The sequence below is a fragment of the Thermobia domestica genome, chromosome 1, assembly GCF_964235325.1.
Source record: "Thermobia domestica chromosome 1, izTheDome1.hap1.1, whole genome shotgun sequence".
Lineage (NCBI taxonomy): Eukaryota > Metazoa > Arthropoda > Insecta > Zygentoma > Lepismatidae > Thermobia > Thermobia domestica.
The window spans coordinates 314,453,107-314,479,175 of record NC_137454.1 but is presented as its reverse complement, the minus strand read 5'-3'; the positions used below and the strand labels follow the sequence as shown (position 1 = coordinate 314,479,175).

At 36.8% G+C, this 26,069-nt stretch overlaps 1 long non-coding RNA gene across 3 annotated transcripts in view; it reads right to left on the bottom strand.

Moving 5' to 3' along the window:
* LOC145667864 (uncharacterized) overlaps nucleotides 1-26,069 on the bottom strand; it is an 80,207-nt gene that overhangs the window by 20,497 nt on the left and 33,641 nt on the right. The window contains exon 1 of one of the 3 annotated variants that reach the window (XR_014127919.1): nucleotides 3,792-3,949. The exons of the other annotated variants lie outside the window; for them this stretch is intronic. This is a non-coding gene — a long non-coding RNA (uncharacterized LOC145667864). Of the gene's footprint in view, nucleotides 1-3,791; nucleotides 3,950-26,069 lie in introns of those variants that run through there. 3 annotated transcript variants of the gene reach the window in all.

The following is a 26,069-nucleotide window of genomic DNA, read 5'->3' as shown; positions in this document are numbered from 1 at the left end:
GATTCGTCCGCTAAGTGTGACCACAGGACCCAATGAAAACCATGATATGGCGGCCCACAGCATCACCGAGCCGCCGCCATGTTTCACAGTTGGGCGGAGACACTGCAGATCATAAGTTTCTTTGGGCGTTCTCCACACATAAACACGGCCCGTGGTTGGGAATAGGGTGAAGGATGACGCATCCGACCATGTCACACGTTTCCAGTCCTCAACGGTCCAAGTTGCATGGTCGCGGCACCATTTGCGGCGTGCGAAAGCGTTATGGTCCCTGATGAGCGTTTTGGCCCGTGCAATACGACCCCGTAAGTTCATGTCATGTAATTCGCGGCTGACTGTGATTGTCGAAACAGGGTGGGGGAGGTGCTGATTGAGTTTCTCCGTCACTTGCTTCGCAGTGGCACCACGGTTCTGCGTGACAATGCGCTTTAATACCCGGCGTGACCTGTCACTCATGATTTTCTTCCGCCCACTGTTCCGCTTCCCCGATGTGGTTTTCCCGTGTGTTGTGTAGGCCGTCATCACCTTCGACACTGTCCCACGCGACACACCTAACACAGTAGCCACTGCCGTCACACTCACTGCACATAACCGCGCACCGACAATTTGCCCTCTTTGAAAATCTGAGAGGTCTCCCATTTTACACTACCTCCGTCTGCTGCAGCCACTGGACACTGCTGTTCCACTGTGCCTGACGTAGTATGGAGACCGACCTAACATACCACCACCAGCGGTCCGGCGCTGCGGGCGCCACAACACCACTGCCAACCCATACATCTGACGTGTTGCCAACTACAGGTGTTTCCATTTTTCTGATCACCAGCTGTATACATTTTTCAGGATCTGTTATGTTTCGTGGCTTTCAGAGTCGGTTTTAGCTTATTCAAGGTATGATGTTTCCTTTCACACGTTTTGCACATTCGTGTTGTAGTTTTTTTTTGGGGGGGAGGGGAGGACGGTTAATTCATTGGCAATTTGTTCTGGCGGTGTTATATTCAAAGAACTCTTTTGTTGAATTTTAACTTTTTTTCTGTTAAGAGAATAATTATATCCCTGTGAAAAAAGCAAATTATCATATTCCCTTCCTTTCTTCTTCACTGAAATTTGGGACATTTAAGCGTCCCGAGAAATATTTTCGGGACGCTGGAACGCAGATCTCGATTCCATGGCGGTCCTCGATTTTCCGGGACGAATGTCAATCCTAGGTGAACTGAGTCGCCGGACATGTGAACAATTGTCCAGTCCGCCCTTCTCTTTATTCCCTCCCCCTCCCCAAATCTATTTAATAGCGAAAACAAACTGAATAAAATTCTCTGAAATATTTACATTATTTTTCTTGATTAATGCACAAAATAATTTCGCGTACCTTATGAATCTTTGTTGGTAAGAACATTACAAGGCGCGTGTAAGGTTGTTAAATTGAAGTTACTTCTATTTTGTCGGGGCGCGGTCTGCCTTCTGTTTTCAAGCATCAAACAAAACCAGGAAGCTTGGTTTAACGTTGATTCATTTCAAAATTGTCTTAGAGAGGGACTTATTGTTACTGATAACCATAGTTGAATCGTTATGAAACGGACAGAGGGCATGACCACGTGACGTAAGCAATGGTTAGCGCTTATGGGTAGAGTCCCGGTGGTCTAGTGGTTAGCGCGCTCGCCTTTAGGTGTATGTGGTCCGTGGTTCGATTCCCGCGAGTTAATACTTGAAAAATTTGAACGTATCTCGATAGTTCAGATTTCACCTTAAACTGTAGGTCTACATCTCATATAGCCTCGGACGCTATATTGCAGCCAAACCCATAAACGATAAGCTGACCTTCGCAGAGCAGATCATATTCTTGACACGTTCGAGGTTATTACTTCCTGATCTGAATGCGGTTGCAAGAATGAAATATTAATTCACCGTTCTGTTAAGATTATACCCTATTTATTTATTTATTTATTTATTTATTTATTTATTGGTATCTCTAAAAGTGATTAATACAGACCGGATGTTAAGCAAAATGCCTATTCTTTAATAATAATAATAATGATATGGTTAAAAATAACGTTTTAAAGTTGATATTGGGGGTTTTAGTTTCAATTTAAGCCAATTTTATTTTGCCTGTTTTGCCTATTTCGTCCATTCCTGCCTAATTACTTTAGTGCCTAATGTTGCCTATTCTATGCATTTTCTTCAAAATAAGACCTTATTGGGTAAAAATGAATGGATTCAGCCTCTTCCGAGAAGTATTGTTTGTAGTGATAAGATGTCGTAAAACTTTGGACTGCTATCTGTACTGACGAAGTGCTCTAAAACTCTGGACTGCTGTGTGTACTGATAAGTGTATAAAATTTGGACTGTTATATGTAGTGATAAAGTGCTGTATAGATTGTATTTACCAAATATACATGGAATAAATGTCAAGCTTCGTTTTTCTATATACAGTAAAAAAAGCTATTAAGAAACTGCTATGTTTCTATATTCTTTGAATATTATCTATGACAAATTTATTTTTTAAATGTATTGAGTATTTATCTTCATTATTTCAAGTTATTTTAGTGCCTATTTTACTGCCTATTTTTTAAATTGTAAGTGCCTATTGCCTGCTTATTTTCCAGATTTTTAATGTCTAAACATCCGGTCTCTAGTGATTAATAATAAGTTTTTAGTTTCGAATGCTTTTTTAGGATTAGGATTTATATTTCTGGGTGAACGATGATGATGTCTCTCGGCAATCACACTATCCGAGGAAGTGAAAAAGGATGAAAGGGATGGAGAAGCCTGGCACCATTGCATTAGGTGCCACCCCGCCATTTTCCTGATATGAATGAGAAATACCCAGGGAAAACTTCACTCAAAATGCCTAACTTGAAAAGGCTTTTACATTTTTCCGACCGAGTATCCTCACCGTGAATTGAACCTGGGACCGCACTACCAAAGGCGAGAGCATTAGCGACTACGCTACACTGGGCCACTTGAATGCTTTTATGTCAAATCAGTTTGATGTAACACGTTAAAGAGTACGGTATAAAGCAATAATTTTGACCAGAAAAAAGAAGAGTATATAGTATCTGAAGTTGCAAAAGAGTATAATACTCGTAACAAGAGTACATCTGATCACCTAATGAAGACGTGTCTTAGCTTGGCTTGACAGAGAATTAGAGTTGTTCAGCTCGTGAGCCCGACTTGAGCTCAATAATTGAGCGCAAAGAAGAGTCAGTGTAAGCCCTATTAATTAATAGCGAGCTGGTTCGAAAAAAATAATAAATGAAATATTTCAGTTTAACGTGCCACAATTATGCCCTTAGACTAAGGGAGAGAATGATTAAAGCAAGTGAATGATGATGGAAGATTTGGTGGAATGAGAAAGTAGGAGGAAACGGGAGTACCCTGAGAAAACCTATGGGCACAATGATGTCCTCCACAAACTAACTTGGCCAAGGATCGAACCACGGACCAGAAGTAAGCGCTCTACCACTGAGCCACGTGATGCGAGCTAGTTTGAGTCCAAGCAAACTCGACCCCGAAGGGAATTAGTGAGCGCAACCACCAGTGAATTGAGTCCGTAGAACAGAAGAGATTGGATAAACTTTCGCATTTCCTGAATAGTTAATTTTGCTGTAATGTTACAAAGAGTTAATTTACAAAATATGTTAAACATTTCGAGTAGGCCTAATCTCTTAAAACTTGGTCAAAGACAGTAGTGATAAGTATACTGTCATTATATATTCTTTATATGCTAAATTACCAATTTATCTCAAATTAAGTTACATAAAATAACAAGAACTTGCGAATGGTCAGTATTTGCTTACCAGTGCCATAACCATAATAGCTCTATCTGTGTCAAAACAAAGAAGATCCAAACAGTCGGAACAAAGCCGCAGCCTGTGTTTACGTTTGAAGTCGCAGGAACACACTGCAACTATAATTCCTGTTTCCAATTAAAACAAGCGAAGCAGCTCAAGGTCTTCAACTTCTTACTTTACCCGATGGATATACACAACTTACGCAAGGCACCGCAGGCTGTAGGTGAAGGCTCTTTGTACTCTACTACTTTTTTTCTTTTATTTTCTCAATTGACAATATCGTACTTCTATGAACTTAGTTTGCGGGGCTTACCTTTTCCTTGTCCAGGAAATGGACTTTGGGAAGGAAATGGCGTCGCATTTTCTTGAAGTTATTATCATTTTGCAGGTTTGACAAAAGACGTAGGATAAAAGGGAATAATATTTGTATTCATAGGCGCGATATAAGTTGCCTATCTCTTACGCAAATGTTCCTCCTTGCTGCCTAGTGTCTAGTATACGAGCCTTTGGTGCACGGGATCCGTGGTTCGATTCCTGATGGAAAACCCTTGAGAGGTGAACATATCATAGTAATTCGGATTCTACCTTAAACTGTAGATCCACGTCTCATATAGCCCAATGCTAAACTCTATTCCAACCAATATTATGCAAAGGATCCCGAATTCGATTATAAATTATGTGAAGCCTTTCCCGCTTGTCTAGTGGCTAGCGCGTGCATCATTGAAAGTGTTACGGGTTCGATTCCCGGTGGGAGAGAATTGACTTTTTTCAATGAAATTCGATCATTCTGATTCCACCTTAAACTGTATATCCATGTCTTATACAGCCCCGTTGTTGAAAAGGACGTTAAACACTAATCACCCAGATCAGATTATGTGAGTTTGGGTTGAACATCATATGTAGAGATGCAAGGGCTCGGAAAAAGACCGGCTTTTTTGAAAAAACATCGTTTTTTTCTGCTTCGCTTTTTTGCTTGGGAAATTTTGGGCTTTTTTGAAAATTTTGCTTTAAACTTATAGAGCAGACTTTGTTTCGCTTCTCTACAACAAAAAAGCTCATTTAAATAGTGGCTGATGCAGATAATAATATGAAACATCGAAAATAAACCATGAATTTCAAAAAGATTTTTTAAAATTCTTAACATATTTACATTATGAATTCCAAGGGATTAACCAATATATGTAATAATATTTTAACCTCGTAAATACAATAAGTACTTTAAAAAATGATACACAAATAACTAGCAAAATTGTATGTAGTATTTTTACTTCAAAATGTCACACACCCTCTTTTTGAAGCAAAATAAAGAAAAACATGAGAGAAATCTGCACATCAAGAGCTTCGTTTCGGGTGGTTCTGTACATTCTTGAAATTTTTCAGTTAAGTTTTAATTTTCATATACATTGTATGAATATTTCGAACATATTTTTCACTAATTGATCACATACGTAATAATGTGTTACCACCTATCAGTACTTTCGGATCTGCAAAATCGGTAAAGCTCCAAATTCTGTAATGCACTGACTGCTCCTTAAGCTTGTTCAGAATCGGGAAAGGATCGAATTTTCTGTTCATGGATGATATACGTAATACACGGTTCATCTGAGCGTATGGTTTCCTAGGCTGTAGAATATATAACCACCATCACGGTTTACCCAATGCTGAAGGTTTCTAAATTTTTAAATGCTGAAGGTTTCTAAATTTTTAACAAGACAATTCAACATATAGTTGCGATTTTTTTTTTTTTTACAAAAAGAAAAACTATGGAATACATTTAAAAAGAGTGGAAGAATCAATCACTGTTCCAATTCACAAGAAAGACAACAAAATTGATTGTAATAATTATCGAGGCATTTCACTTAACATTCTATTAATAAGATTGACCCCATACGCAGATGAAATTATTGGAGATTATCAGTGTGAATTTAGTCGAAACCGACCAGATATTTACCATTTAACAAATACTCGAAAAGAAATGCGCATAAATTACCCAGAACATGAACTGTTTATTGATTTTAGAAAGGCTTACAACTCGGTAAGGAGGGAAACATTGTACACCTTGTCTCAAAAAGGTTGAGCGCATTCTTTATTGGTGTTTTGAGGCAAAAATTTTCAAAGTCCAACTTCGGGTATCTTCGGGAAATAGTAAACCAGGTTCGAACCTCCAAGCCAGCCTTTGCAATCGGGAAAAAGTTTGCAGATGTGTTTTTCTTCTTTTAAATATAATAAGACTTGTTACCAAGTGTAGAAAAAAAAAGCAACATTGATTGAAATATTTAATGATACAATATTTCGAAACTTTGTATTAATGTCAGCAAATGTTTGTTAGTCATTTAGCTCTCCATACGTGATGGAACATTTAGATACGTAAACGAATCTTTCCATATGTAAAAGAATGCTCAAAGTTAATACATAGAATATAATTATCACCTGAGTACTAAAATAAAAGTCAAAGTAGAACAGAAACAGCGTTTGTAGTGGATATGAATGTCATAATTGTCTTGAGAATATTTATACATCGCTAAAAGTACCTTAGCAGAAGTCCTTGTGTTAGCTCACTGGTAAGTTGTCGGACCTTAAATCATAAGGTTATGAGTTCGAATCTTATGTGGGTCAATGCCTTTTTTAAAAATTATATTTTCCGCAATGCATGTAAAATTATATAAAATAATTACATTAAATATATATCAGTTGTATATATATAACATAATCATTGCAGAATGTAGTAATTATTATGTTTAAGATATAAAATCTGAGATAATTTTCACAGTAGGTCGGTATTATATATGAGAATGTTAAATGCAAGTTAGGAAAATCGTTTAATAGCAATAAATAAATTATGTAGTGTATTTATTTGCAGCTATTTGTCATACTGATGTAACTTCTCAATATTCTCAATACAGCATGTCATTTACATTCGTGAAATACAGTATATTCCTACGAATATAGAAAGTGTGTAAACAGAGTATCCAAAGTCGGATCCTGCTTCAAGACACATAACTTTTCCCGATCCCCTTAACGTCACGGGAAGAAACACAAATTCTCTTTAGAACGGAATATCGTTACTTAGAGTCTCATTCGAATACGTTGAATATGGTTTTGTATATTCATTTCTCTCTCTCTCTCTCTCTCTCTCTCTCTTTCTTTCTTTCTCTCTTTTTTTTTCGCTTTGTTTATGTGTTGCGGAATATCCCAAGTTGAATACAACATTTGCAAAGTATATGACCATCAGTGTAATGGAATACCGGAAATTGAAAGTCGTGTTTCTTCAGGTTGGATTTGCGTGTTCATGTTACCTCACTGGTAGAGTACGGGCTTGTTAATGAGGTCGTCTTGAGTTCAAAGCCTGCAGAGAATTATCTTTTTTTTTTTGTTAGTAGAATTGCACAGAAATCAGATTCAAGGAGTGATTTACTTCTAGAAATATTTTCAGAAGCGTTTAGGTAGCCCTGAAAAGGACTGTTTTCGGGAGTTAAGGCGGGGACATTAATATTGTGTCCAATACTTATTTTATTTATTTAAATCCGCTGACTCCAACAAGAGAATCCCAATTACAGGAGTCTTACATAAAATATTACATCTATGTTATCAATTTAAAACAAACACTAGAATAAAAAAAAAATCACCCTTCTGAATTTATTACACGCCCTATTCTTCTGGGCATGGAATCTATTAAATGGGTGACAAATTTATCTCCTTCCCCTACCTCCAGCTATGCTTCGGAAACAAGATGCCACAGGTCATCTTGGGTTCTGGTGGATGTGCCTCAGGCCAACTATCCCTTAGAGTACTCTTCACTTCTGCCCACATATTTTCCATGAGATTGAGGTCTGCTCCACGAGGCGGCCAGTTAATTAAATCAATCTCAGGCTGCCCTGCGAACCATTCCTGAACCACACGGGAAGTATGTATTGGCGACTGGTCTTGCTGGAACTGAATTACACCATCAGGCTGAAATACTCGTACAGATGGCACCATGATATTACTCATAATATCTAAGTACTGAGCACTGTCCAGGTGTCCTTCAATTCTGTGAAGCTGTTCTACTCCGCGCCTGAAAATCCAACCCCAACATGAAATAGATACATGGCCACTGCGATTTTAAGCAGCAACACATCCAGGGTCATATCGGGTGCCTCTCGGGCGATACACAAAACGGCGTCCCACATTTGATGTTGTGAATATGGATTCATCTGAGAAAACTACGTTTTCCCAATTGCGACCCACATTCGCCTGTGCAAACGCGAGACGGTAAATTTTGTGGTCGTCTGAGAGTTTTTCTTTCATGGCAGCAACACAGCCACGTAACCCGGCATGACGAATCCTTCGCAGAGTTGTATGCTTACTACCAGGAAAAAGAGAAGCTTCCCTTAGCTGTCTAGACGTCCTTAGTGGGTCTAGCCGGGCTTCGTTTACTAATTTCGCATCTTCGGCTTCGGTTGGCACATGTTAGCTCAGTGGTACACCCCCGAGCGTTTAAATCGTGAGTTCGATACCCGTTCAGGTGAGATTCTTTTATGATATTCTACTTTCCTCAATGCATGAAAATTATGTAAAATAGTTACATTACAATTCATCAGTTGTATATATCAGTTGAATATATATATTCATATCATTTCACGACATTTCTTATCTTTAAAATATAACATTTGAGGTATTGACAGAACGTCGGTATGTTATATGTGAATATTAAATGCAAATTAAGAAAATCGTGTAATAGCAATAAATAAGTTATGTAATGTATTTATTTGCAGCTATTTTCATACGCAGGTAACTTCTCAATATTCGCATTACAGCATTTAGGTAGAGCATATCGAAAATCGGATCGTGGTACAAGACAAAAAACTAGCTAGCCCCAAACTGTCACGTAAGAAACTCACGAATCGCAAAAGTAAAGTGAAGAGATTGAGAGCGGTAATACCTTAATCGCTCTCTCTCAACTCTCTCTTATCTGCATTTATACATATAAAAGTGTATGTATGTATGTTCCAACATAACTCATGTATGCCTAGAGCAGGGTTTCTCAACCTGGGAGTCGTGGCCCCTAGGAGGTCGCGAAGATAAGCGGAAGAGATAAATATAGTTAGAATATAATACCGGAAATTATTTTGAATTTTGTTCTGATAGGCATACTTTTATTTTTTATACATACTGTACAGAACAATAAAAAATAAGTCTACTGAACATTGTCAAAGGGTGCAGAGTTGTTTAAAAATGAATTTAAATGAAAGACGTATGATATGATACTAATGAGAACTGTATATAGAAATACTAGAAAAATACACATGGAACAAAACCTGCACATTGAAATACAATTAAAATTGAAACCTAATGAGATACCTAAGCATGGTATAATTTCACTAGTGCAGCAATGCCCGGTTCAATCTTCGTGACGAACATTATGAAGCCATTTTCAACTGATAAGCGATATCTTGTCTTTGTTTTAATGTTTACCATGAAAAAAAAAAACTTTCGCACAAGTACGATGTAGCAAATGGAATTATTACTTTTAAAGCAGCAGATACCAGACCAGGATATTCTTCTCTCCTCATCAGGCAGAACTTGTTCAAGTCCTTGTTACAGAAAACCAGTTGCAAAGACTTGTAGCATGATCATTCTATTATTTGGTTAAGAAGTTGTGGGCTTAGATCAGATATATACGTTAATGGCGTCTGCAAAGAAGGAGTTTAACATCCATCTTGAACCAGCACCTTCGTCGTTGGGAATATAGATAGTACAGTTACTGTATCCACTGTCAATGCCGGGCGCCGAAAAAAGGGGGCACAAATTTCGTAGGAAGTGTGTTACTCATGTTAGGAAAGTAGGGATGCACGCTAGACAAGACGAGACGAGAAATGGAAAAGTCTCGTCTCGTCTCGCAACCTCAAGCGTTGGTCTCGTCTCGCGTAAGGTCTCGTCTCGCAAATGTGAAGTCTCGTCTCGCGTCTCGCATAAAATTTTGAGTCTCGCGCGAGACTTTCTTGCATGGTCTCGCATATATTCTAGGTCAAAATTTTGCAATGTGTTATTCTATGGCTGTTAATGAATGATGATGTGATATTCTGTCCGAAGGCAGGTATTTGACCTAAAAGTCCCTTGGCAAGGTGAATGGTGGTTTTCCATTGCTTTCCATGGGATGAATGTTCATAACATCCTAAGGAGACGGAACCTAGAGTTCAATATGGTATTCGAACTTGTGTCCCCTCCGCTCCAAATTAAAAGAAAAGTTGTGCTGGAATTTGATCGCTGGACCATTAATTTTCGTCAAATTAATAGCATAATTTACAGCAAAACCAGCATAAATTGTTGCTGGATCCAGCATTGTTTTCCAGCTTAGAGGTCTCCAGCAATATTTGCCTCTTCTAAAATATCGTCGCCACTATCAACATTTACACGTTTTGGTCGTTTCCTTGAAGGGTGATTTTCCAGTATAAAGAAGTTTTTATACCACCAAAAGCGCTTGTACACAACAAAATAACTCCTCACAACACAATACGACCCAATTCTTTTGGTTCGTTCGGGCTTGTAGCAATGTTGGATTATCGCATTTTATCAACTTTCGCTTTCAACTTATACTGCCAGATCTAGAAAATAAAATTACTGACAGATATAGGGCCATTCCTACCATCTCCCACGAAACCTATAGGGACATCCTGCCAAACCAGTATTTGAATTAAACTTCCGAACTAGAGGGGGATGTTTTTGATAAATATATAGAAAGAAAATACTTATTCCATGTAAAAATATCATGTTATTTCTGCGAGTCGGGCCGGGGATAAACTTTGACGAGAGGGGATTTCCCCGCCATCCCCCAACATTAATCGCTAGTAGTAATGTGAAAAAGACAGAAACAACAGAAATATCATATTTCGCAGCAATAGGGAGTCTTATTCGCTTTTCAGACCAAAAATAGAAGTTCATGTATTCGTGCGCGCCCGCGTGTATATGTTTGTGTCGCAAAATAAATCCTAAATCGATGCTGTAATAAATTTCCAATTTACAAAGCTTTTCTTTTTTAGAAACTAAAGAAGGCTTTAATTCTGAAAATTAACCTTGATTAATAATAAATCTAATAAAATGTCTATTGCCCCAATCACTTTTTTGTTCCTGGAGGCATTAACGCTCAACTTAGAAAACTCAATAAATGTAAAATTACTAAATATACAATTAAATGTAATTCATAAATGTTGCGAGACTGCGAGAAGTCTCGCGAGACTTCTCGTGCAAGACTTAACCGAGTCTCGTCTAGCGTCTCGTCTCGCATGGTTTAGTCTCGTCTCGCATGGTTTAGTCTCGTCTCGCGTCTCGCATAAAATTTTCACTCTCGTCTCGTGTCTCGTATCGCAAATGCGAGACGAGACGAGACTTCTCGCGTCTCGCGTGCATCCCTATAGGAAAGTGCATGTGCACATGTATAAAATAGAAGGAAAAACGTAATAAAATGTGCTCAAAATCAAGAAAAGGCAGAGTTTACTTTTGAAAATTTTATTGAGCTTTGTGCCAACCATGGTGGCGCTTCGCAGCTAGTCTGTCGACCTCACTCATATGTACGGAGACATCGTCGTATACTCTCGCCCCGAGCGCTGATTTTCCATGCCACGGCACTGTTCACTATAAACAAGAAATGGATTCTACTATTATAGAAATAGGTATGTTAAAAATCCCACACAAGCTTATTATAAAACACAAATTATAAAAGGGTCGCTGGCAAGAGGATGTGATAAAAGGGGATCGTGATAGGAATTAGATTGAGAACCACTGGCCTAGAGTAATTTTAACCAAATTTCTTATAGTCTGAAAAAGAGTGCTGTCGGGCTACCTATGGTGAATGGGAGGGGGATATATATAAAAGATTGCTAGAAAATGATCGGTATTAGTGTCGAATTCATAGTTTTCGGGGTCGCTTAGATAAATAGTGTGACTTTCGATTTCGCTTAACTCCGATTAAGCTCTCATTAGTAGGGATGGGCACGAGCGACTTTTCTTTGAAACTCGACTCGACTCGAAACAGACATCTTTGAGGTCTACTCTAGGACTCGGTGCGAAAAATACCCTCCAACTCGACTCGGATTAGAGTCGAGTCAAACTAAAACGAGCCAAATCCTGTGTGTAGTCCTACCTAGACAATACATAGACAATATAATTATTCTATTATCAATTATACTACTATTACTACAAATAATAATAATAATAATAATAATAATAATAATAATAATAATAATAATAATAATAATAATAATAATAATAATAATAATAATTATTATTATTATTATTATTATTATTATTATTATTATTATTATTATTATTACTATTATTATTATTATTATTATTATTATTATTATTATTATTATTACAACACCGTGTATAAACATGAACGATAGATGGTTAGTAAAGGAATACTAAAATCTAGTTGACTGCCGACGTCGGTAGTCATGACGTCTACAAGGCAAAGACATCGTTCATTACCCTAAGCTGTAAGCGTCGGTGGACTACAGATGGTCAACTATTGACCTCTCGCCAAAAATTGGTGGCCCCGCAGCGACAATCCGCGGTGGCGCCAGTTCCATTTTGAAAACTTTACTACCAGCGGTAGAGACGCGATGAAACGACAACGAACCACAAAATTACTCTCCCAAAATATGTTAAAATGCCTATATGTGTGATTTGTTTATATTTAGGTGAGTCAAAAAACACAAAACAAATACCCCGGGGTGGACGCGAACTATCAATATTACGATTACTAGGCACGTGTTCTGATTTCCCTACGGAAACGATCATAAAAAGCTTGCTTGTTGATGGATAAATCATTGACGTCTTAATTTAGCCAATCAGACAAACCCCTACATCTCGAGTTCTAGGAGGTGATACCGTGAACCGTTTCAGATTTATTGCTTTCTGGTGGGGTACTATCTATGTGCAAAATTTGAGCATAATAGCCGACATGCATCTTCGGTGCCTCTTATCTTTAGTACAATTTTAACCAGAGATGGTGTGGGTCAATGGAAATTTGATTCACGACCCACCATGATCCAGTATCACCCACCACCCAAATGACCCATTGGCCCACTCTGACCCATCATCCATCGTGATCTACTTTGACCCACCACCAACTATGAACCACTCTGAACCATTGCGACCAACTCCGACCCATCGACATCAACTCTGACCCATGACCCACGTCCTCTTCTCCATTGACTAAAGAGGCTACACTTGTAATAAAACAAGACTGTGAAATTATCACTTACCGGAGTTTGAATTTCTACCGTCAATGGCTCAAGCACCTCTCTGTTACTATGCTGGTGGATCTGACCTTTACGATATATAATGGCAAAGTGTTTCTCAACTTCCGAATTAAAATGAATTTAAATTTATCATATATAATTATTTCTTTGTTGCTTTACAGACACATTTCAGTAGAAAATAGGATGAAATTTGAAAGTCTCAAATCAAGGAACAGTAGACCAACGTAAAAAAAGAAAGAAAAACTAATTTTCTATATCATTAAGCACCTGGAGTGCCACTCTTTATCTAATCCACCTCGAAAATTATGGATTCGACACTAATGTCGGTCTTTTATATATATATATATATATATATATATATATATATATATATATATATATATATATATAATTTTGATGTCAGCCCCTTTCATTTCTCCTAGGAGAGCAAACGGATACTGCCACCGTTAGGACTAAATTTGGTCTTAAATGACATTAAAATTTCTACCAATTAATTTAGCGACCAGTGTTGCATTTAAAAGCTCGGCGCCTCTACGCACTTTTGCTCTCGGCGCCCCAATAACTACATATTTCTCCGCCCCTTCATCCCTAACTTAAAAATAAAACTTAATTCGAATATGCTTAATTAGTGAATTTATTTCATTTAAATACCACTCACTACATGCTACAGCTAGAACTACGTAACAAAAAATAACAAATGTGAAACGTGTTCTGAATTATTTTTAGATTTCTTACGCTATTATTATACATATTAGAACAGTAAAAGAGGATTGTTTATGAAATAGTATATTTGCTCTTGATTTTTAACTTTTTCATACGGAAAACATTAAAATATTATTCAAGTTTTAAACTTTGCACTCTGCAAATATATTGCCCTCTAGGCAATGGGACTAATGTGAAATGTGGACTAATGTGGACTAATGGGAAATGCGGCACTGTTAGCGGCGCTGAAAATTTACGATTCGATTCTAATATCGGTTGATTTCGATATTTTTATGTCGCTACGTAACCACCCTGGGTGCTAATGGGAACTTAATTGGACTTGAATTGAAAGTAGAACTATTCACCTAAGCGACCACGAAGCTATGGATTCGATACTAATATCGACCAGTTTCTAGCATTTTTGATATGTATCCCGACAGTACTCTTTTCCAGACTGTAAGAAATATAGTTATAATTGCGCTAGATATATCAGAATTATGTTGAAACACACACATCCATCCACTTTTATATTCTGTATAAATAGAGAGTGAGCGAGCGAGCGAGAGAGAGCGACTAAAGGCATCACCACTTCCACATTGCAAAAGCATATATCAGGAATTGAATTGAAAATCTATGTAAAGACTTTCTGCTGTGGCGTGCTTCATAAGGACAATTCCAGTCTGCTCACGTGACCTTTGGGGTTCATGAATTTCTTGCGAGCGTTGCGACTTTGGATTCTCTGTTTAAACCTTCGGTTTATTCATCGAATAAGTTTTAGAGAACATAAATGACATGCTGTATTATGAATGTTGAGAATTACCCTCTATATGACAAATAGCTGCAAATAAATACACTACATGATTTATTTATTGCTAGTGAACGAGTTTCTTAACTTGTATTTAACATTCTCATATATATATAATACAGACCTACTGTGGACACCTACCTATTTCAGATGTTATATTTTAAACATAATAATTACTACATTCTGCAATGATTATGTTATATAGATACAACTGATGTATTTAATGTCATTATGTTATATAATTTTTCATGCATTGCGGAAAATATAATTTTAAAAGAGCATTGACCCAGAAGGGATTCGAACTCACAACCTTATGATTTCAAATCCAACAGCTTACCAGTGAGCTAACACAAGGACCTCTGCTAAGGTACTTTTAGCGATGTATAACGGTTCTCAAGAAAATTATGACATTCATACCCACTAGAAACGCTGTTTTTGTTCTACTTTGACTATTATTTTAGTACTTAGGCGATAATTATGTTCTATGTCTTAACTTTGAGCATTCTTTTACATATGGAAAGATTCGTTTACATATCTAAATGTTCCATTACGTATGGAGAGCTAAATGACAAACAAGCATGTGGTGACATTAATACAAAGTTTCGAAATATTGTGTCATTAAGTATTTCAATCAATGTTGCTTTTTTTCAACACTTGATAACAAGTCTTATTATATTTAAAAGAAGAAAAACACATCTGCAAACTTTTTCTAGATTACAAAGGCTGGCTTGGAGGTTCGAACCTGGTTTACTATTTCCCGAAGATACCCGAAGTTGGACTTTGAAATTTTTTGCCTCAAAACACCAATAAAGAATGCGCTCAACCTTTTTGAGACAAGGTGTACTACCATGAGCAAAATAAATGACGCGTCTCTTTATTTTGAAGTTTTTTGAAAATATCTCCGTTTTCTTTATATGTTCGAAATTTCGGAAGGTTTCCCCAGCAGGACAATTTAATAACAAACCCGTTTTTAATATTTGTGTTAAATATTAGCTTAAAATAAAGAAATTAGAAGCAAAAAACATTAAATCGACAGAAATCTCGAGAATTACCAACTCTGCTAAAGTGGGAAATTTTCAAGAACACGAGGGAATTCTGCATTTCAACACGAAGCAGCGACATCTATGTCATTGAGAGAAATGTGGATTAAATCTACAAACTAAACTTTTAACGAATATTTCTAGTATGTCTTATTATATGCATTATCTGCAAACTCCAAATATATGAATATATGCTAAGTATTAACATAAAGATAGAGCAAATAGTGGAAATTATCTATGGAAAAGGACGAATTGGTAGGACGATCGTAATGAAATATCGTCTTTACCGGAACAGGCTCAGTTCACGTAAAAAGAAAATAGCTCAGTTAGTTAAAGCAACGAGTCTGTATGCTGAAGGTAGCGGGTTCGATCCCCTGGAAATGCCATTGTCATTTTTATCACTACACTACGGTTATTTTATTTATTTTTTTATGTGGGAAAGAATCAAATTGTAACGTATGTGTAAAACTCATGACGATACCAAAAAAAGAAAAAATGCCGTTGTCGCACTTGCACTAGCGTCCCTAATTTTGTTTGCAAACATTTTCGTAATTATTTCCCCTGTGCTCACTGCTCACCATATGCTCGCTGGCGCATAACGAATGTTTCCCAGTAAATGTTAATTCTAATTTGGAGAATTTTATAAAGTTTCACAATATTTCTCACTAGATAGTCTTCTATCTACGTGTTTGGATATTTTGATAACATATGTCCCTATTAAATGTTTAATTTTCCCTAGATGTTTAATTACGGAAAAGTTTTACAATGTATTTGTATTGAATTGAAATTGTTTTGAATTTACTACATAAGGTAAGTAGACCCAAGGAGGAGAACTCAAGTAATTGATATTCTACGTAAAAGCAACCTATTGTAGAATGATGATTCTTCTTACCTTCAGCACATAATCTTTACGTTAGAGAGTCAGACAGAGAAAAATCCTGTTTTTCCTCCTCTATGACCACCCATCTTAAACCTCTACATATCGTTGTTCGTCTCACAAAATTTCGGTGCTCCAAAAACATTCAAATAATAATAATAATAATAATAATAATAATAATAATAATAATAATAATAATAATAATAATAATAATAATAATAATAATAATAATAATCCTGAATATGCCATCCTTACATAATGTAAGGATATCTTAGTTTCCTAGTTTAAATCTTAAATATCTTAGTTTAAAATGCTTTCTTTAGTGCTTATTTGAGCAACCATGTAGGAGGGGGTACGACTTTTTATTTTGCCCCTCTCATTTCAGTACCCTTCCAACAGAAAGTAATTTTTGATAAGCAGGACAGACAAAATGAATAAGAAATATATTTACAGCATCCTCTCCCCTTTCATGATTGGAATATCACGTAATATTTTTTATTCTACGAAAGATGGCCCTGTGCGGTTAGGGGTAGGTAACTAAAAGAATACCTAATATATAGCGCCCCTTGATTGTAATATTGCCGCTTCTTTATTTGTACGAAGGAGCCCCTACACAATCAAGGGTGACAAAAAGAATAGGAAGAGTGTCTATTGATTCCAGTGGTGGATCCAGCACGAACTCCTGGGGGAGGGGAGGGGAAATGAAACATTCTTTTGATGATGTGAAGCTGTCACAAATTACCACTTAACTAAACTAAACAATAGTGGGGGGAACCGGAACCCAGTCAGTTTAAATTGATGTAAAAGTTTAATTTTTGGCTTCATATTAAAGTTTTGGTTTCAAATGAGAGTTTCAGTCCAAGTGGTCAATGATCAAATCTCGTGGGGCTCTTCAGTGTAGGCTAATACGGCCCCCTTATGAGAAAAGGCAAAATTGTTAACATGTTTATAACTTTCGAATTTTTCGTCTATTTTAAAGAAATATTTTGCTTCGTATTAAAGTGTTGGTTCCAAATGACAAATTCAGTCAGAGTGGACAATGATCAAATCTCCGGGGGGGGGGGCTCTTCAGTATAGGGGGCTACGGCTCCCTTATGGGAAAAGGCAAAAATATGAAAATGCTTATAACTTCCGAATTTTCCGTCTATTTTAAAGAAATTATTGGCTTCATATTAAAGTCTTGGCTTCAAATGACAATTTCAGTCCGTGTGGACAATGATCAAATCTCGGAGGGCTCTTCGGTGTAGGGGTTTCGGCTTCTTTATGGGACAAGATTCACGTAGTTGATATTGCCAAATTGTTTTATATATATAAGTGGAAACTTGCACCATTTGGTTAATTTTACCTCTTATGTTTTGCAGATTCATATTCCAAGCAATAGTTACTCCGCAGAGCTAAAAGAAGGCACTTACTAGTTTCATTAAAATGAAATGTCTTTTATGAGAGGAGCAGACGAACGAACAGGCACCCAAACGTTGGTTGAGTCGTACGGTTGAAACTCGTTAAGCTCGCTTCAATTATTATTATTATTATTATTATTATTATTATTATTATTATTATTATTATTATTATTATTATTATTATTATTATTATTAAAGCTTTTTGCTCCTAATTTAGTTATTTTACTTTATTATTTAACGAATATATTGAAAATTGTCAGAGACACGTATGCAGTAATTTATTTCGGGAGGGGTCCGACTTCAATATTAGGATAAATTATAATAAAATTTTAAAAGATAATCCCCCAAATTAGGCTAAATTTACAGAAAAGTTGGGGTTTCAGAGGGGGTCCGGACCCCCTGGACCCACCCCTGAATGCGTCCTTGTTTGTCAGTAACATTTCCTCATTTTGAAACCCTCAAAAACTTCGGATAGACTATATAAAGGAAAACGAGTTATTTTCGATAAAATATCACTTCAAGGAGACGCGACAGTTTTATTGCACATGGTGGTATCCAACGTTCACAAGGGCAAGAATTCCTTCCCTTTTATTCTTTTGCTATTGTGCTGTATCGAAAGGTCAGGTTTGTAACATATTACTCCTACGAACAAGCATGACTGGCAGATAGGAATACTGAACACAACTCCAGAGAAATGCATGCTGAACTTACGTCTTTACGCTTTGGTGATTTGCCCTCAAGGTCAATCGAGTGGTAATTCAGTTCCGTCTCTGTTCTTAAGCCATGTTCGTATTACTTCGAACAGTTTTGATAATGAAAAGCATGCCTCTTAATATAACAGACTTCTTTCGCGTAAGAAATCGAAACTCAGTTGGTCAGAGCAACTAGTCTGTAAGAATTAGGTTGTTAGTTAGTTAGGAGCCCAGTACGAGTAAGGGTTTTTATTACTATTGTTTTTATCTTTTTTATGTGAGGAAAAATCAAATTGTGACATCCCGATATCAAATGTATTTGATTAGGTAGCTTTGTCTTAGCTAAACTTTAAACATCAGTAACTGTCGAAATGATTTCACTAACCGATCACTTACTGAACATTTCAAACACGTCAAACCAGTGGCATAACATGAAGGTTAACCTCTCCTCCGCAGTCCTTAGTTATGCGTCCGTACTTTCAAGGGCGGACTAAGGGCCGGGCGACTGCCCGGGGCGCCAGAGAAAGAGGGGCACCAAAACGAGCCTCAAAAAGTAAATTTTATAATGTGCTTTCTACTGACGTTTTTGGTTTATATTCTTGTAAAGTAGTGGCAATTATATGATCTTTTTCCATTTCACTATGGAAGAAGAGAGTTTCATAGTACTAAGGGGGCTGTATCGAAAAATTGAGAGATGGCATGTAGAATAAAGAGTGCCGGGAATTAAGTATTGTTTGTTTGTTTGCTTGAGTTTAGCGTTCCACGCTTATGCCTTAATGGGCAAGGGAGATGTGGATACTAATTATAGTGGAATCCGAACCACTTTTATCGTTCAACAGTAATCCACCGGGAATTGGACCCAGTACCACAGAAGGCAGGCGTGCTAGCCACTAGACCAGGGGGGGTGGAGTTGGTATTGTTTATAGCGGGCCATATTCTTTGTGAAGTTTTCCTAGGTAAGGATTTCTTTTTGAAAATGGGTTTAAAACAGGGGCGTCATTTAGGGAGGGCAGGGAGGGGCATTCCCCCCCCCTGAGTTTGAGATGTATATAGAGTTTATCATTAGAATAGTAGTAAATCAGTGAAAAACGCGAAATTTTACTTATATCAAGAGGTCTTGCCCCCCCCCCCCAAAGCAAAATCTGAAATGACGCTCCTGGTTTAAACTATTAAAAACACTATGATAAAATGTAAAATATAGGCTACTACTAGGGGAAGGGCGCCAAAAAGTCACAGGAATAATAATAATAATAATAATAATAATAATAATAATAATAATAATAATAATAATAATAATAATAATAATAATAATAATAATAATAATAAATATGAATGTCTTTGGAGAGCCGAAAGTATGTGACACGAATCATTATAGGTAGAGCTTTAAGATGAGTGGTCATAGGGGAGGAAAAACAGGATTTTTCTCTCTCTGACTCTCTAACGTTAAGATTATGTGCTGAAGGTAAGAAGCATCATCATTCAACAATAGGTTGCTTTTACGTAGAATATCTGTTACTTGAGCTCTCCTCCTTCGGGCAACTTTGCTTATGTAGTAAATTCAAAACAATTTCAATTTAAGACAAATATTTATAGAGAAAATTAAACATTTAATAGGGAAATCTGTTATCAAAATATCCAAACACGTAGATAGAAGACTATGTAGTGAGGAATTGTGAAACTATAAAATTCTCCAAATTAGAATTAACATTTACTGGAAAACATTCGTTATGCATCAGTAAGCACAGGGGAAATAATTACGAATCTGTTTGCAAACAAAAATTAGAGACACTAATGCAAATGCGACGATATTTTCTCTCTCTTTTTTTTTTTTTTTTTTTGGTATCGTCATGAGTTTTACACATATGTTACAATTTGATTCTTTCCCAAATAAAAAATAAATAAAATAACCTTAGTGATAAAAATGACAACAGTCCTTTACGGGATTCGAACCGTCTACCTTCGGTATACAAACTCGTTGCTTTATCTAACTGAGCTATTTGCTTTCTTACGTAAGCTGAATCTGTTCTACAGTAAAGACGATTTTTCATTACGATTGGGCTAACAATTCGTCTTTTTCCATAGGTAATTTCCACTATTTGCACTATCTATACGTTAATACTTAGCATAGATTCATATATTTGGAGTTCGCTGATAATGCATATAATAAGACATACTAGAAATATTTCGTTAAAATTTTCGTTTGTAGATCTAATCCACGCTTCTCTCACTGACATAGATGTCGCTGCTTCGTGTTGAACTGCAGAATTCCCTCGCGTTCTTGAAAATTTCCCACTTTAGCAGAGTTGGTAATTCTCGAGATTTCTGTCGATTTAATGTTTTTTGCTTCTAATTTCTTTATTTTAAGCTAATATCTAACACAAATATTAAAAACGGGTTTGTTATTAACCTGTCCTGCTGGGGAAACCTTCCGAGATTTCGAACATATAAAGAAAACGGAGATATTTTCAAAAAACTTCAAAATAAAGAGACGCGTCATTTATTTTGCTCATGGTAGTACATTCTTACAGAATTTGGAATACTGAAAGAGCTAGATTTAATAAGTGTTTAAATCAACTCCAGAGTAAAGTCCGAGTAGAAAAATGCGAGCTTCCACGTCTAGATTGGCCTGAAACAAGGATATGCGTTATTGCCGTTATTATTCAGCTTTGTTCCGGAGTACGCTATAAGAAAAATCAAAGATAGGAACCAGGGCCTAGAGTTGAATGGTATTCACCAGGTTATGGTGTATGCTGATGATGTAAATCTGATCGAAAGAAATGCAGAGGCCTTATTAAACGCTTGCAGGGCATGAGTAAATGCAGAGAAATCTAAATACATGGAAGTTACGGCAAATTATGAATGCGTTAAAATGTCAATTAATACTTTCGACACAATGGATACTTTCAAATATCTTGGATCAGTATTACCAGACCAAAATCATACCCACAAATAAATTAAATGAAAATCAGGAAATTCTTGTTATTATTCAGTTCAAAATATTTTGTCGTCGCGAATTCTGTCAAGGAATTTAAAGCTTAAAATATATAAAATGATAATCATGCCTGTTATGCTTTATGGTTGTGAAACATGGTCGCTTACGCTGAAGGAAGAACGCAGACTGTAATTATTTGAGAATGAAATTCTGAGACGAATATTTGGACCCAAGAGGAACGGGAATGGGGAATGGTGGAAACTTCATAAGGAAGAACTACCTAATTTATACGGTTTACCAAACATCGTTCGAGTCATCAAGTCTAGGAGGCTCAGGTGAGCAGGTCATGTAGCCAGAATGGAAGAAAGTAGGAACGCTTTCCAAGTTTTAACTGGAAACCCAATCGGGAAATGGCCATTAGGAAATTCTAGGCCATAGCAGAAATAGGAATACAGAGTAGAAACTGGATTGAATTGGATAAGGACAGAAGTCAATGGAGAGCTTTTGTGGCCACAGAGAAAGAGAGAGAAAGAGAGAGAGAGAGAGAATACATTTAAGTTAAGCACAAGTGCACAAGTGAGTGAGTGAGTGGTTATCTTTCGCGCTTCTATCGTGAAGTCTGGGATTCAACGACGCATTCGACCATTTTGACAAAAGTTTTTCTTAATTCCATCTGTGAATGTAGAGATAGTGCGTGTACTGTGAGTCCTGGCCGACTTACTTTTTAATCGTTTTTAAATCTTTGTTATTATTAATTACCAGCAGTAATGGATTTGCGAGAGGATGTCTTTCGGATTGAAGCCTCTACCCCGAAATTACGGAATTTCTAAAACAAACTAAATATTTGTTTTGCCTTTATTCATAAACTTCAAGCTGTCCTCAAATAAAACAATTAGGAATTTTTAGAAAAACTAATCATTAACCCTTAACGAGTTTTCGTTGCCATTTGGTTACACACTTTTTGATCTTACCTATTGCGTTTGAAGACTATTATTTTTAGATATTGTTCCTTGTGGTTATTTGTGTACATGTTTTCCGCGATCCAGAGAAGCTATTGCCTCCTGGTGACTACTCTGGTAAATTTTACGCGGAAGGTAGTCTGTGGATATATTGTTCTGCAAGCAGTGCCGGAAACAGACAGAAAATATAGTGAACCGTTAAGGGTTAAAAAGAAACCCTCCCAAAATACTTTTTTTAAATCCGCCACTGATTATCAGTATAAAATGGTCTTCAAGGTTGTATCTGGAAGATTATAGTTGAATATACAAACGAAACGAAATATTTGTTATGCCTGTACTCATAAATTTAAGCTCCTCTTAAATAAAAGTTAATAATTTTTAGAAAAAACAAACATTATTCAGAAAAAAAAACCCTGCCAAATATTTTTCTAAATCCGATACTGATTATTTCTATTAAACGGTATACAAGGTTGTGTCCGGAAGATTATTATTAAATCACTGCGCAGCTACAGTATAACGGAAATGTGGAAGTACGCTCTGACAGATATATTGAAAAACGCACGTTCTGATGGATATATTGAAAACCATAAGTTTAATTATGTGATAGAAGCTAGAATACTAAGCTCTAAGAAGTGAAACACGGATGACTAAAAAGAAATGATCTAGAGAAGAAAAAATGTCGATAATTCAGAAGTTAAAATAAAGTTAAATAGCTTCTAAAATTGCCCTCAAATACTACGTACTTTATTTTTACTTTAATTCATAAACCATGTTCTCCATCCATCATGATGGTGAATTACAGAGCGAAATATGGCATTCAGGTCATGAAATCTTACTTAACTTTAGAGTATACTATAAGAAAGCTATTTAAACAGAAAAATCATGAAAATGAAAAAAGCCAAAATTTCCAAAATTCTCGTTTTTTTTTCCCAAAAACCGGCTTTTTATGTGCAAAAAATCATCGATTCAAAAAAGCCGGCTTTTTTGTATCTCTAATCATATGCATGGCTCTTCTGGAATTCTCTCGCTTCCACCACTTTTTTTTTCAAAAGAAATAAAAACTCACAAGAAGAGTGTATATCGTACGCGATTTAAATAACTAATCCGATGTTAACAAAATTGGCATGAAGTAGACTTTGACTCGCGTAGGACAAATATGACATATTTCCTTGTTTGCATCTATGGGACATCGAAGTTTGGATTTAAACTTAGTAACACTTTCGAAGAAAAAAAGAATTGCTATTTAGAATAACAATTACAACAAAATATAATGGAAAACAACGTGCTAAACGTTAAATATTGAGAATAAATAGCTAAATTAATCCTTTTTCGGTAACATGCGCAGAATTACGTTCTCTTTAAATCAAGAAAATTTTATTCTAATCGGTACGTTCAGATTGGAAGTTGTTAGATACAAAATTAACATGTTCGCCTCGTTACAAGTCACCGGTGGCTCGTGCGATATTTCATTTCTGTGTGGTGCCATTGTATGCATTTAATTACCTCTGCGCGTTTCTGGTATTTTCGTTTGTACAGATTTTTAACATTACTAGCATCGACGGATAAACCTTCAACGAAACACACGGTGACTCATATAGCACTGAGATCCAAATTCAGTTTTACCCTGGGGTCCGCGGTGGCTCAGTGGTAGAGCATTCACCTCTGGCGCGTCGGGTTTCCGATTCGAACCCAGCCCCCGCCAAGTGAACTTTGTGGTGGACAAACACCATGCGCGTGGGTTTTCTCGGGGTTCTCCCGTTTCCTCCCACTTTCTTCATTATACCATTTCATTCATTACTCATTATCACCGTCTCCTTTAGCCTAACCGGCATAATCGTGGGACGTAAAACTCAAAGATTTCATTTCATTTCATTTTTCAGTTTTACCCTGCCGCAACGAACGTGTTAACTTAGCGTTTGCGAAGATACAAATTTACGTAGGGTATGTGAAAAGTTAAAAGCTACAAGGTTGCAAAGAAGAATATCATGAGCTATGACATCAGGTGCTTTACTGAAGTCTGGATAAATTGTATTTACTTGATTTGTATTTTCAATTTCTGTTGCTTGTGAATGAGTATTTGAGATTAGCAAGATTAGTTAATGTTGATTTTCTGATTAGAAAATAATGCTTTCTGTGTGAAATAATTGCACAAACGTATGCATACATTTTTTCTGAAGAATAATTTCAACTGTCTTGATGGGTATATGGATTATTGTTACTGGTCTGGAACTTTTTATATCAATATTAGACCTATTTCCATCAACCTTGGAAAGTGGGCAAATATCAGCAACTCTCCATTTCGTTGCAGGATTCAGGATTCATACATGGTTAAAAATGGTTTCTTAAATTCGAGAAAAAAATTCTCGTATTTTAGAACATCCGTTTCTTACCTGTGCACCGAGTAATACACCCTGTTTCAAAAAGAATATACGTAATACGAAGAATTATTTTGCCCAAACTATCGATCGCTGCGCCTCGGCTCGGCTATTGGAGAAACGAATACATAGTCTAGTTTATATTAATAGCCGCTAGATGTCAGTTGTCTTCTGTTTTGCTTGGTAACCATTATATATTTAAATTGGCTACTCCGCAGCAGAAATCATTTTGTGTTCTCGAGTTTGCGAAGTGCAATTCCGTGATTACAGTGCAAAGACGTTTCAGGTTGAGGTATCAAACTAATCCTCCCAATGGGTGGAACATTTGCAGATGGTATCGACAGTTTGTAGATACATGATGTGTATGTAAAGGAAAGAGTTCTGTCCGCCCTCGTGTTCCTGAAGAAAATGTTGCACGAATTCAAACTGCTTCCCAACGTAGTCCTTTCAAATCAACTCGTCGTGCCAGTCAGGAGTTACAAGAGCCGGCAACAACAATTTGGCGTGTTTTGAGGCGTCGGTTGGTTATGAAGCCGTATAAGTTACAGCTGTTACAAGCTCTGCGTCCTGATGACAAACGCAAACGTGTGGCATTTTGTAACGAGATTCTGGATGCTATTGACAATGATAACGCTTTTGCACAACGCATCGTGTTCAGTGATGAAGCGACTTTCCGTGTTAGTGGTCAGGTAAACAAACAAAATGTTCGAATTTGGGGCCTACAGAACCCACATGCAGTCATTGAATATATACGAGATTCGCCCAAAGTCAATGTGTTTTGTGCTATATCCCGATCATCTGTTTACGGTCCATTCTTCTTTAATGGAAACACGGCTAACAGTCAGCAGTATCTCGCTATGTTACAAAACTGGTTGTTTCCGAGGCTGCACGAAGACAACTTCATTTTTCAACAAGACGGGGCACCGCCTCACTGAAGTCGCCAAATGCGTGAATATCTGAATGAAAGTCTACAGAACCGTTGGATTGGTCGTCAAGGAGCTGGCGACTTAGCATGTCTCAGCTGGCCTCCACGGTCACCGAATCTTCCTGTGAGATTTCGTTAAAGACAACGTTTATGTACCACCACTCCCACAGAACCTGGAAGAGTTAGAGAACCGGATTCGTACTGCTATAACATCAGTGACGCAGGACATGCTTGCTCGAGTATGGGAGGAATTTGAGTATCGATGTGAAGACGGACATATTGAACATCTGTAATTTACACTTTGAACTTGAGAGGTTCGTAAATATGTGTGTAAA